This window comes from Cuculus canorus, chromosome 24, assembly GCF_017976375.1.
Source record: "Cuculus canorus isolate bCucCan1 chromosome 24, bCucCan1.pri, whole genome shotgun sequence".
Classification (NCBI taxonomy): Eukaryota; Metazoa; Chordata; class Aves; order Cuculiformes; family Cuculidae; genus Cuculus; species Cuculus canorus.
Window position 1 is genome coordinate 934,609 of NC_071424.1, and position 8,063 is coordinate 942,671.

An 8,063-nucleotide genomic window follows, 5' to 3' on the forward strand; every position below is an offset into this window, starting at 1 on the left:
AGAAGGCAGCACTCTCCCACTTCCCTCCGAAGAGCAAACAGCCCTCGCTGCCTTGCCATCTGATTCCCACCCATTGGCATCGAAGAAAAAGGTCTAAGCAGCACTTCATTGTCAAACACCGTATGTGCCAAAACACGCAGCTTTTGTTTCGTAGGCACACGCTGGTCAAAGGTTAGCTGTGCGCGTACAAAGCCTTCCAGCACATCCCACCCAACTGCCTTCTCCCAAACCAGAGTCCTGCTCCAAAGCCAAAGCACCGCACAACCAGGAACATCATTGTCGGGGAACCACCACCATCCCCAAACACACAAGTTGTAGCCCAGAGCCTGGTTAAGCCCGAGCAGCCCCAGCTGCAATTAACACCGTTTCCATGAAGGCAAATTCCGTCTCTTTACCAGGGCATCTCCCTCACCAGGTCCCATTTTATGGAGCCAAGTGAAGTGAAAGGAGGTTTGTAAACACAGGAGCAAGACAGGGAGTGCAATGTTGTATGTCACAATACCTTCAAATAATCCTTTATCAGCACTTACTGCACGATCACAGGAGATCAGAAGGGACATGAAAGCAGAGACTTGTGGAATTCTAGAATGTCCTGAGTTGGAAGGGACCCACAAGGCTCTCCAGCCTTTCCCCCCAGTCTGTATGGACATCCAGGATTGCCGTGTCCCAGGTGTAAAACCAACATTTTCCCTTGTTAAACTTCATGCGGAGAAAGTAAGGAAGTTTAGAGAACTGAGATGTCTTTTCACTACACGAAAATAGTACAAGGTTTTTGCCCCAAAGTGTGCTCTGTGTCATGAGGAGAGAGGAAGTTTTTAACCAAGCTGACCATGATTTATTTATTTACAGAAGTTAACTACCACATTTTAAAATAAAATTAGGAGAACCGTTTCCATTTTTCCCACCTCCACTTTCAAAACAAAAAAAAAGTGTGAGAGAGACTGGGCAGGGAGGGGATTAAAGACAAAAGTAACGAAAAAAGGACAAGAAAATCCTCCACAAGAGCCCAGAGTTGGTTTCTTCAGCTTTCAAATTAATTCAAGCCCCTTTGAAATGAAAACATGTGCTGTTTTACTTTTCCTTTTTTTTTTTCCTGTGGAAATGATCAGTCATTATTTCCAGAGAGCACTTCACGCACTTCACGTTATCAGTAATGTTTTCCTTTGGGAAAGCCAGGAAGCACTGACCCAGGAACACAGGTCTGGAGCTCGGGAAGCCCTTTCCCACGGCACCGAGCAGCATCCTCCCCACCTCTACGCGGTCTCCTGCACTGCAGATGACTCAAACACGGTTCCACAGGTGAGCCAGACTCACTAACAAACACCACCGGCCTTCGGTCAAGCATTTCCCAAGCACATCCCTCTTCTGCTGTGCTTCATCCTAACCTCTGGCTCTCTTCAGAGCTTGGACTTCTCCCACACCCAATCCAAAACCAAAGAAAAACAAAGCAAAGCCCTGTGCTCTCCCTGATTCTTCTTGTAGAGTCACAGGCAGGAGGTTTGCCAACATGTATGTGTGTGTACCTCAAACAGAACTAAATCTGGGAAAGGACCAGCACCTGGGTTTGCACAACTCACTCAGGGAGCGCTCCTGAAGGCAGTGGGTTTCTCCAGGAGCTCCTGTAGCCCTTGTGGTGATGAACAACCTACAGGACTGGTGCGCGCTGTGCTCTTCCTCTGAGTAGCTTCTCTTCAGTTGGCTCCGAGCATCACTCACTTGCAAAGCAGGAGAATGATACAGCTCTGAAAAAGGAACATTTCACAAGATACGTGATCACACAATCCCAGCATTTCAGCACACGTGCCAGACTCAAGCCAGGGTCTAAACAAGTTTTGCACAGCAAACAGCAGAACTCCATCTCTGAGTGCATCACCACAACAACTGCAGGTTCTTCCCTGGCTTCGTTTCCACTTGCCATCAGCAATATCTACCAGCACACCCAAAAATTTCCTATATCCTTGGCACTCGATTAGGAAACAAAGGAAAAAGTCAGTGCAGGCTGCTGCGTAAGAGGGAGAGCAGACAAAAACCAAGACACTCAGCTCTAGCAAATGACCAGAAGGGCTTCAGCTACAACAATACTGAGGAACAATCATAGAATCATGGAATGGTTTGGGTTGGAAGGGACCTTAAAGCTCATCCAGTTCCACTCCCTGCCACAGGCAGGGACACCTTCCACTGGATCCGGTTGCTCGGAGCCCCATCCAGCCTGGCCTTGAACCACTCCAGGGATGGGGCAGCCACTACAATCAAAGTGTCTTTTTAGACATAAAATAAATTTCCCAATTTGTGCAACTCACACTCTGTTCTGCTTCCCCTGCTGTGGGTTTGCAATCCAACGTGGGCTTGTTCCTATCTTAGACAACATCACGAGGGGAAAAATATATAGGACAGGCAAAGAGAGGGAATAAAAATCAAGCAGGCAACAAGGCAGGGCTTCGAAAAAGCTCATGTGCAAAGACCTTTTGAAGAGAAAGAGGCAACAGAAAAAGGAAGTTGAACAAATACAATCATGGAATGTTTTGGGTTGGAAGGGACCTCAAAGCCCATCCAGTCCCCCCCCCTGCCATGGGCAGGGACACCTCCCACTGGATCAGGGGCTCCAAGCCCCATCCAACCTGGCCTGGAACCCCTCCAGGGATGGGGCAGCCACCACTGCTCTGGGCAACCTGGGCCAGAGCCTCCCCACCTGAACAGCAAAACATTTCTCCCTCAGATCTCATCTCAATCTCCCCTCTTTCAGCTTAATACATTTTGGTTGAGATTTCTGGTGAAGGTTAATTAGACGGTGGCTCCTAGAAATAGATTTTGCAAGTCCTGAGGCAAGGATAGTACGTAACTGTCGGTTCTAGGAAAGCACAGGACAACACAGTCAGGAAAACACCGAGGTTCCTAAAAGCACTGACTTATCAGAAAAGAGAAATTTTACCGTAAGTCCTGACTTTGCCATCACGTGGTCGATAGCTTGAGAGAGTGGCAGGAGGGAGCGGGGAAGCACAGGCACCAGGAAAGCCAGAAAATTATGCAACAGCTCATCAGACCCTAACGAAGCCTTGCTCCAGAACACGCAGCTCCCACCTCGGAGAGCGAGCTTTGCAAGAATACTGGGAATCTATGAATCATGAAATAAGCTACAAGAGGTTTTGTGCCTCATTAGTGAGAGGATACGGTCACAAGGGAAAAGCCTCTAGCTCAAGGAAGGGTTGTTTAGTGGTTTATAAGGTATCACAAAGAAAATCCACTTGTTGCTCTCTCTAGAAATGTACTGAGGAAACTGAACGTTCAATGCCTTCTTGAGTCACTGAGGCTTCAGGTACCAATATTAGCACCTAAAACTGCAGCTCTAAGACATCCTTGGAGGTGAAAGGAGGGTAAGGCTTTCACGAGACCCCACCTGGAGCCCTGTGTCCAGTTCTGGATCCCTCAGTACAGGAAGGACATGGATTTGTTGGAGCAAGTCCAGAGGAGGCCATGGAGATGATCCGAGGGCTGGAGCACCTCCGGTACGAAGACAGACTGAGAGAGGGCTCCAGAAAACTCCAGGCTCTGGTTTGCTCCCTGCCCAAGCCAACTTCTGCTGTTTAACCACCAAGAAAAAGCAAAACTACACCAAGAACTACCTTTGCCCCAAAGAAAACTGTGCTCTGGGAGGGAGAACCATTACCAAAAGCCCAGTTCTGATTTTATTGGGGCAAAAAGAGAGAAAACTGATGCTATGATCCATCTTAGAGATACGGTTGCAAAGGGGCCTTAAACCAAACTGTAGGTTTGCACTGGCCTTTATCTCACCTCAGAGGATGAGCAGCCAGCGGAGCTCCACGTGGGCAGCAGCTTGGGGCTGTCAGTGCTGTCACTTGGCTGCTGGGGATGGAGGGCTCTGCACTGCGCGCTGCTATATCCAGAGCCACAGCTGCAAATTTAGCAACATTGCCTGAATTTCTCTTTGTGCACTCCCACGTCCTGCCTTGCTACAACTCCTGTCTGCTTGCGTTTCATTTCTTAAACAGCACTGCTTAGCAACCTGACAGCCTTTTCACTCTGAGCGCAAGGAAACCAGTTCCTCCCATTCCCACTCCACCAACGGGGAGCGGGCAGGCACGTGTCCTTCACTTAACAGCACCATATGGGATGGAGCCAAGGTTCTAAGAACCCAGAAACCCCGGTGATATGCGTATCACCTCTTGGCAGCTCCAGTGTGTTTGTGTCTATGGGAAGACAGAAAGGTCCTCATCCTTCTTGATGCCACAGATCTCACCTGGACTTCCCCAACGAAGGTTTCTGCTGTAGAGTAGGGTTTCTTCAGAGGGAGTAATGCCCTCACTGGAGTAAAGGATAAGTAATTACAGAGCCTTTAGTAAACCTTTTAAGCCGTTCATCCAAAGTCCCCAGAGGGAAGCAGGTGAGACTGCGATATGCATTGCACAAGAGATGCGTATCTAGGGTATTTTATAAAAATCTCTCCCCTCCCTTTGCGGTTTGTTTAAAAGGAACGGCAAGACAAACCAGGTAAGCTGCAAGCCAGTGCTGCCAGTGCTCCCAGCCCTGCCTTCCACGGCGGATCCACCCCAGGACCGGCATGGACTCGGTGGGAGCTGCTCAGCAGATAAACTGCCGGAGAACAGAGAAGGTCCTCGGACTAAGGATGAGGCACAGCTCTTCTTACTCCACAGTCTGGAAACGTGCGATTTCCCCAGTTGCCTTCAGCTGAGAGCAGAGAGAGGCAGGATGGGGCAGGTCCAAAACGAACAGGGAGTGCTGCGAAAGAGTCTGGAGTGAGGGAAAAGAGTGAAGGGGCACAGATAAAAGCACGAGGCGGGCATGAGTCATGTTGGCATTTGGCCTCCGAAGGCTGCCCTCGAGCAAAGAGGGGATGAAATAAGTTTATAGTCAGGCAAAAATCCATTAAAACAAAAAGCAACACAAAACAGGCTCTCACATACCTGTCTCCTCTGGCTCGTCATTAAAGGTTTGGCATCGCACAAAGTCGGGCTGTGTTTCTTGCTGGCATCTGGTCATGCTTGGCCAAGCCAGGGCAGAGGTGGGAGCGCTCGCCGCACGTTTGGAGAGTGCTCGCTCCTCGAGGCAAGCCCGGACCTCCAGCTGATCCTTGCAAAAGCTGCCTGCCTTCCCCAGAGGGAAGAGCTCTCTCCAAGGAGTCAGCTTGAGGGATGCAGGTCTTACACACTTCCACTTGCAGGAAAGAAACCCTGCTGTGGGCAGCTACTTTCCATTCAGCCCATCCACACCTACCTCATGAGCTAAGGATGGAGAAGTTTAAACCGGGATCCAGCAAACAGCTCTCCCAGACCTCTGGGGAAAGCTTGGATCCAAAGTAAAGCAGTGTGGCTCTGGTTATTTCTGTCATCAACCCTACTCTCCTGCCTGCAGATTAGGAAAGCAAGCAGTGCAGGTGTTCTCCGAGAAACACGCAACGCGGGCACACCGGCTCTTTGGAAACCTAACAGCAGATCCATTAGCCGGGGCTCGCACGGCAGCCGCGCAGCCGAGGGAGCCACAAGCCGGTTCCCCGCTGCGCTGCGGCTGGAGGCTGGCCAGCAAGCCTTCCTTCAGCTGCTGGCCTGCTTGTTTTTACAATCAAGAATCCAAACCCCAAGCCAGCTTTAGTAACGTCGCTTCTCTGTGGAAACATCGTCTCTGCACACTGCAGTTTCCGCTTTTGAGAAGCTTTGGCTCTTTATAGAAGCCAAAGGCATGGGGGAGGCGGACCCCTCTCATGGTTTGGGTCGGAAGGGACCTCAAAGCCCATCCAGTATTCCCCCCCCGCCATGGGCAGGGACACCTCCCACTGGATCAGGGGCTCCAAGCCCCATCCAACCTGGCCTGGAACCCCTCCAGGGATGGGGCAGCCACCACTGCTCTGGGCACCCTGGGCCAGGGCCTCCCCACCCTCACAGCAAAACATTTCTCCCTAAGATCTAATCATCGTGGGGACCCTTAGCACACCAGAGAACCTCAGCGTTGGAAAGTGCCCTGCCTCATCCATCTCCAGTCTCTGCAGCAACAGCATCTACTTCAAGGGCACCATAAGCATTCCCAAATATTCTAGACTATGGTTAAACCAAGGATTTTCAGCTCCTTTGCTCCTCTTTTCCCTGAAGTCACACTGCAGCAACTCAACAAAGCTGGAAGAGCTCTGGTCACTGCACTGAGGAAGGAGCAACCACCAACAGCAAACATCTCCCTCCATGCTGCCACTAGGACAGATTTTCAAACTGCTTTACGTGCTTGTGTTTCTCACACAGCAATTTGGTGTCTTGTCCAGAGATGCTTGTACCAACCGTCCTCAGAGCAGGGCAACGCATCCATCCTGAGCAGCCTGGCTTTTGCCTTCCCCAGTGTCATCACTGGAAAAGGGCTGCCGGAACTGAAGAACAACCTCTTTGCTGTACAAATGTGCCCTCCACTGGGCAGGGAAAAGAATTTAACTCATCTCCCTGTCCTTATTTCGGGTACAACCCAACCCTCCTCTCTAGAGCCAGCTCAAGGGCAGCTTAAGACAAGCGTGTGAAGTCCTACGCTGGAAGAGCATTGGGCGAACAGCAGCGCGGCACGAGCACACCCGAGTCAAAAAGAGCCTGCAGGCTCTAAATATCAGCTTGAGACAAAGTGGCAAAGCCACGTCGAAAGGGCACGCTGCCTAGCTCAAACTCCTGACGCTTATTCTTTGTTTGTACAAGCACCTGATTCCCTCCCAGATGTTTGCAAAAGCTCAGGAAGTTGGCACAGGAGCAAGAAGTTGGCCTTTAATTAACCAGAAGTCAAACACTAAAAGGACGTCAGCAACCTGTGAGCTGCTCCCCCTGACCAGTGCGTGTAGCTAATCCGTGGGTCCCTACACCTCGATGTCTCTCCATACCGCTGCTCTTCCACACCAGCATGTGAAAAAGGACTTTGTTGGTGCTGCTTACGTTTCTCCTCATCCCCTTTCAACACGCACTGTTGAGCGAGCTGAACGGATGCATTTCCCTGCCTCCAACCATAGCCACAACGTCACACTCCCCGAGGACGCCAGCGCGCCCAGTGCCAGTCAGGTGGAAAACCACTAACACAGAAAAGCTGAATTGGGGACAACACAACCACCAGCTCAACCACGCCGGAAAAACCATCGCCAACATCAGCGTTCAGCTCCCCCAGGTGCTGCAGCACACACAAACACCCCCAGGCCAGCCGAGGGATGCTCCCCGGCCAGATGGGCTCATGCACAGAGGTTTCCAAGTGAGTCCATCCTCCAAAATGCTACTGACCAAGAGCCTTGGGCTGCCGGTGGGACTGGCGGCTGTGGCAGCCCAGGGGCTGCCCCGTGGTGGGGATGGAGAGCTGTAGGGCAGCTCTCACTGCAGCAGGGAAGGTGACACCCCCAGGCCGTGCAAAGGGCTCTTGGAAAGCCTCTACCCCAGCACCACATCCCTGCACACACACTGATCCTGAATTCACTTTGATTGCCATCATGTATATTTAAGAGGGACAGTGGCACCAGAAACAGGTCCTGAATAAAGGACATCCTTGAACTGCACTGTAACAGTGGATTTCCTGTAATGTAAGAGAGTAATTTCCTGCTCTCAATTAACATAGAGGGTTTTGCATTCTCTTTGCCTGGCTTTTGGGCCTCTTGGACTCAGCCTCACAAGGACGAGAAGTGAGACTTAACTTCTGCTGCCACCCTGAAGCATCCACGGACCGTACGCTGGCCCTGGTGGATCCTCGCGTGCCTGGCTAAATTGTCACTGCGGGTGAACTCCTTCTCGCGGGCGGCACACTGGTAGGGTTTGACACCGGAGTGAGAGCGCTCATGCCAGGAGAGCTCGTGCGAATGGCAAAACCTGCAGGAGAAGGGCAGCACGGTGGAGCCAGGCTTCACTGCTGGACAGGACAGGGAACGTGAGCCCAGCCTCTTGGGGCACTCTAGACAGCTTAGCCCCATTCTGCTCCATCCAATCTAGCCGTAAGGCACAGGTACACAGGCTCCTGCTGGAGGAACAGAAAGAAAAAACCCTCCATGGGGTGATTTGGAGATAGGAAAGAGGAAAAGACATTGCCTATCA